General features: G+C 44.4%; 1 non-coding gene across 1 annotated transcript; it reads right to left on the reverse strand.

Annotated features, from left to right (window-relative positions):
- Positions 1–574: 574 nt before the first annotated feature.
- On the reverse strand, positions 575–677 carry LOC149828605 (small nucleolar RNA R71). Its single transcript, XR_016434514.1, has one exon. It is a non-coding gene; the product is annotated as a small nucleolar RNA R71 (small nucleolar RNA).
- Positions 678–6,114: the final 5,437 nt, after the last annotated feature.

The following is a 6,114-nucleotide window of genomic DNA, read 5'->3' on the forward strand; positions in this document are numbered from 1 at the left end:
GTTTTATTTACATTTTAGTACCTGTGTTAGTTTAGATTTACAATTAGGTTGTGTGCTTACATCTGGTCTTAGTACCAGTGTATGCAGGGGCGACGAGGTCTAGGAACACCATTACATCCATTTGTTGACAACCTAGAGAGAATTTTACATTCTCATCGAAGTTCGACAACAATGGCTGACATGGATCCTCCACCTCCACCCCCAGTTCATCCACGTCCTCTGTGGGAATATTTCATTCCCACAGATTATGTCCAGGCATCCTGCATTTGGAGACCCGATGTAGGAGTGCCTCATTATGAGATTAAGGCCAGCATTATTCAGATGCTCCTATCATTTTATGGCCTTAGTCACGAGGATCCCTACCGGCATTTAGATGAATTCCTCGAAATCTGTTCTACTGTAAAGATACAGAATTTCGATGATGATGCTTTGAGGTTGACTCTATTCCCTTTTTCAATAAAGGACAAAGCCAAGTATTGGCTAAAGTCCTTAGATTCCGTAGAAATAGAGTCTTGGGATCAGTTACAGCAGGAGTTTCTTCGGAAATACTTTTCCATTGGTCGTACGAACCAATATCGTCGAGTCATCACTAGTTTTGCGGAACTAGATGGTGAGCACTTCCATGAAACATGGGAGAGAATGAAGGATCTCCTCAGGAAATGTCCCCATCATCAGGTACCAAGATGGCAACTGGTGCAGAGTTTCTACGATGGATTGTCTGACAGGAATCGTCAGATGGTCGACTCTTCATGTTGGGGAACATTTATGCTGAAGAGCGAGGATGAAGCATGGAGGTTATTTGATACCTTGGCCGAGAATTCCCTCCACCATGCTTCGAGCTCTCATTCGAATAGAGCCACAGCCAGCATTCAGAAGAAAGCTGGTGTTCTTGAGATTGGTCCATCTACTGCACTACAGTGCAAGGTAGACATGATTGCTCAGAAGTTGGACCAGCTTCTCTCAGGACCACCCACTACACAGCAGGTGTGAATTTTTATGTGTCAGTCTGACACATGATATCACTGAGTGCCCTTCGGCAACTCAGTACCCTGAATTTGTTCAAGAACAAGTTCAGGCAGCTCAGGGTTACGTCAGACCGCCGAACAACCCATTCTCATCTACATATAATCCGGGTTGGCGTAACCATCCCAATTTTTCATGGAAGAATCCACAGTCTTCCATGCAGATGCCTACTTCCTCTCAGTCAGCTCGGTCACCATCTTTTTCTCAGACATTCTAGAGGCCGAGTTACTCTCAGTCTTCTACTTCATTTCCTCCCCCGATTGAGTAGGAGTCTGCCCAGCAGACCTCTTTTGAGGAGAGACTTCTCCAGGCATTCCAAGAGGTGAAAACCTCTAATCAGAATGCCTTCGAGAAGTGTAGCCAGATCTTGAGCTCACATACGCAGTCCATTGCGAAGTTAGAATCGCAAATGGGACAGTTAGCAGAGGCTATCAGTAGGAGACCCGAGAGTACATTGCCGAGTCAGGCTGTCATGAACCCGAAGGGCAAGGACCAGATGAATGGAGGCCTGTTCCATACTGAGACACAGCAGCAGGCCAAATCTGTTATGGCCCTGAGGAGTGGACGTGAGTATCACGTCGATAGCAGAGAGAGAGATAGTAGAGAGAAGATAGAGGAGCCAGCGGCCATTGTTTCACCTTCGTCGGCTCAGCCATCATCACCATCCCCACCATCATCTTCTTCACCTTCATCATCTTCATCCTTAGTACAGAAGAAGGATAGGAGTGAACCTTCTCACAAAGAGGAGGAACCACCCGAGTATATTCCCCCACCACCCTATCCCAAAGCATTAGAGTCTCCTGGATTTAGAGGGAAGCAAGGTGCGAAGATCCAGGACATGCTTGACATCTTCAAGCATGTGCAGATCAACTTACCTTTGCTTGATGCGATTCAGTAGGTGGCAGCATATGCCAAATTCCTGAAGGAGCTATGTACGCAGAAGCGGAAATCTAGAGAGAGAGTTCCTAACAGGGTCCATCTTACTGAGCAGGTGAGTTCAGTACTTCAGCATCAGACACCACTAAAACTCAAAGACCTTGGAGCCCCGATCATTGCTTGTACCATAGGGAACATCCGAATAGAACGCGCATTGCTCGATCTTGGAGCAAGCGTGAACATTCTGCCCGGGTATTTCTTTGATTCTTTTGGGCTAGGAGAGATGAGATCGACTCCTATTACACTTCAGCTCGCAGATCGTTCTGTTAAGGTATCAAGAGGTGTCTTGGAGGACGTGCTAGTTAAGGTGGATGACTTTTATTTCCCCGTTGATTTCATCATTCTGGATATGGAAGGAGTATATAGCCAGCACCAGACTTCGATCATTTTGGGCAGACCATTCTTGGCGACTGCCAATGCATGCATCAACTGTAGGACCGGAGCCATGGATCTCTCATTCGGCAATAGGAAGGTCAAGCTGAATATTTTCAATGCCGCGATGGGACCAGCGGGAGACATGGACTGCTTTCATGTAGATATTGCACAGGAATTATTGGAGGAGCAGCCTGAGTTGTATATTACTGAGGATTCCTTAGAATTATACCATATAGAGAAGAATAGTTGTATAGATAGCATAGATGTGTCTAGAGTGTCGTTGGAGAGATTACCTGTAGGAGCTATCATTGAGACTCTTCCACCACTTGCGGAGACCCCCGCCAAATCTTCGATCAGATCACCTCTGAAACTCGAGTTGAAACCCTTACCGGATTCACTCAAGTATGTGTACCTCGGAGATGATAAGACTATGCCTGTGATCATCTCGTCCTTGCTCACAGAGGAGCAGGAGCAGAGATTGTTGACTATTCTGCGAGAGCACAAGGCAGCGATTGGCTGGGGAGTTGCTGATCTGAAGGGGATTGATCATTCATTCTGCATGCATAGAATTCATTGCGATGAGGAAGTTAAGCCAGTGAGAGATATGCAGAGAAGGCTAAATCCCAACATGAAGGAAGTGGTGAAGAACGAGGTAGTGAAGTGGTTGGATGCCGGAATCATTTACCCTATTTCTGATAGCCAGTGGGTCAGTCTGATTCAGGTTGTGCCGAAGAAGTCAGGACTCACTGTTGTGGAGAACGAGAAGGGTGAGAGAATTTCGATGAGGACCACTACAGGATGGCGGGTCTGTATTGATTATCGGAAGCTGAATGTGGCAACTAGGAAAGATCATTTCCCATTGCCATTCATTGATCAGATCTTAGAGAGACTCGCAGGACAGAGCTACTACTGCTTTTTAGATGGATACTCAGGATACAATCAGGTAGTTGTCCATCCTGATGACCAGGAAAAAACTACATTTACATGTCCTTATGGCACCTTTGCATTCAGACGTATGTCGTTCGGGCTCTGCAATGCCCCTGCAACTTTTCAGAGGTGTATGCTTGCTATCTTCTCGGACATGATAGATGATGTGATGGAGGTTTTCATGGACGACTTTTCAGTGTATGGCTCTTCATTTGAAGATTGCCTCCAAAAACTTACTCGAGTACTGAGTAGGTGTGAGAAGACAAATCTTGTCCTGAGTTGGGAAAAGAGCCATTTTATGGTCCAGGAGGGGATTGTGCTTGGACACATTGTGTCCAAGCGAGGCATTGAGGTTGACAAAGCGAAGGTGGAATCCATTTCCCGTTTGACTCCACCCACCTCTATGAGGCAGATTCGGTCATTTTTAGGGCATGCGGGCTTTTATAGGCGATTCATAAAAGATTTCAGTAAAATCTCTCGACCGCTGTGTATGTTATTAGAGAAAGACCAGCCCTTTGTTTTTAGCGAGGATTATATGAAGGCTTTTGAGATTCTCAAAGAGGCCTTGATTACTGCGCCCATCTTGAGACCTCCGGATTGGACTCTCCCATTTGAGATTATGTGCGATACATCTGATTATGCTATGGGGGCCATCTTAGGACAACGCATTGATAGGAAGCCCTATGTGATCTACTATGCAAGTAGAACTCTGTCTGATGCTCAGATGAATTATACTACGACAGAGAATGAGCTACTTGCGGTAGTTTTCGCATTAGACAAGTTTATGTCATATTTACTCGGTTCAAAGGTGGTTGTCTATTCTGACCATGCTGCATTAAAATACCTGCTGAATAAGAAAGACACCAAACCGAGATTGATTTGTTGGGTTCTACTACTACAGGAGTTTGATCTCGAGATTCGAGATAAGAAGGGAAGCGAAAATGTAGTAGCAGACCATCTTTCCAGACTGATCGTGGAGACCACGCAGGATTAGAGGTCGATCAGTGATTCTTTCCCCGACGAGCAGATCATGTTAGTCAGTACATCGCAGTTACCCTGGTTTGCAGATGTTGTGAATTATCTGGTTTCGAGACAGATCCCTGAGCATTGGAACAAGAATGAGCGTGAGAGATTCCTATCTCAGGTGAGGCACTATTATTGGGATGAACCAGAGTTGTTTAAATACTGTGCAGACCAGATCATTAGGAGATGTGTTCCGGAGGAGGAGTACCAGTCCATTCTTAGTTTTTTTCATTCATTAGCCTATGGAGGGCATTTTAGGAGTAGGAAGACGGTTGCAAAGGTTTTGCAGTCAGGATTTTATTGGCCCACACTCCACGAGGATGCTCATGAGTTCTGTAGGCGTTGCATTTGATGTCAGCAGATTGGGAACATGTCCAAGAGGAACATGATGTCCTTGCTTCCGATTTTGATAGTTGAAATTTTTGACGTTTGGGGCATTGATTTCATGGGACCATTCCCGCCTTCATTCAGAAATTTATACATTCTTGTGGCGGTTGATTATGTGTCCAAGTGGGTCGAGGTTGTGGCAACCAAGACCAATGATCATAGAGTGGTGCTTAAGTTCATTAAGCACAACATTTTCAGTCATTTTGGTGTGCCACGTGCGATGATTAGCGATGGTGGCAAGCATTTTAGGAATGTTCAGATAGCTTCTCTGCTGAGAAGATATTCTGTCAATAATAGATTCACCACTCTGTATCATCTGCAGACTAGTGGACAGGTTGAGGTTTCGAATAGGGAGATTAAGCGGATTTTAGAGAAAACAGTTCGCCCGGACCGCAAGGATTGGTCCCAGCGCTTAGATAATGCACTTTGGGCATATAGAACTGCATTTAAGACTCCCATTGGCATGTCCCTGTTTCGCCTTGTATTCGGGAAAGCATGCCATCTTCCTGTTGAGCTAGAGCATAGAGCGTATTGGGTTATCAAGAAGTTGAATTTTGACCTCACCCAGGCTGGCAAAGAGAGAGCACTGCAGCTCTCAGAATTAGAGGAACTCAGGAATGATGCGTATGAGAATGTCAAATTATACAAAGCTCGCACGAAAGCATTTCATGATAAGTACATTGTCAGAAAAGTGTTTGAGCCAGAGTAGAAAGTGTGGCTATACAATTCTCATTTGCATTTATTCCCAGGGAAGTTGAGATCGAGATGGACAGGACCGTACATTGTGAAAGAAGTATTTTCACATGGAGCAGTGACATTATTCGATCCTATGACCCAAGGTACATTCAAGGTGAATGGGCAAAGATTGAAGCCCTTTATTTCAGATTCTTTGCAGGATGGTGAGTGTGAGATAGTGCATCTCACAAAGGCATGAGGATTCAACCTAAGGGATGTATCATATGTACACTAGTTTGTTTGTTTTCATTTCAGTATTTTTCTTTATTCAGTATTTTATTTCATATGTGCTAACTTTTGTTTTGACGAATGCAGGATGAATCTAACACTTAGTGTATCAGTTACCAGGTACAGAGAAGAGCTTTCAAAGAATTCAAAGATCAGATGAAATTCAACTTCAGAAGCTCAGAGCGGATCAGGTTATATCTATCCTTTCTCCCATATTCTTATTGTCTTTTAGTGTGCATGTGCATTGCATTTTTATATATTTTGTATGCCACTAGGGACAATGTCATTCAAGCATTGGGGGGTGGTTTAGATGCACACTAAAAAAAAAAAATTCTGTCTGGTAACTGTAAACACCCCAAATTTTCCACATCCATTCTCAAACAATCCTCATCAGGCAGTGCCAACCCTGTCAGGTCAGTGTAGGAGTCAAACCCCCAATCAGTTTCAGAAAATCACCACTTTACCCATTTTTACTAAGAA

Source organism: Nuphar pumila, chromosome 9, assembly GCF_984573655.1.
Source record: "Nuphar pumila chromosome 9, dmNupPumi1.hap1.1, whole genome shotgun sequence".
Lineage (NCBI taxonomy): Eukaryota > Viridiplantae > Streptophyta > Magnoliopsida > Nymphaeales > Nymphaeaceae > Nuphar > Nuphar pumila.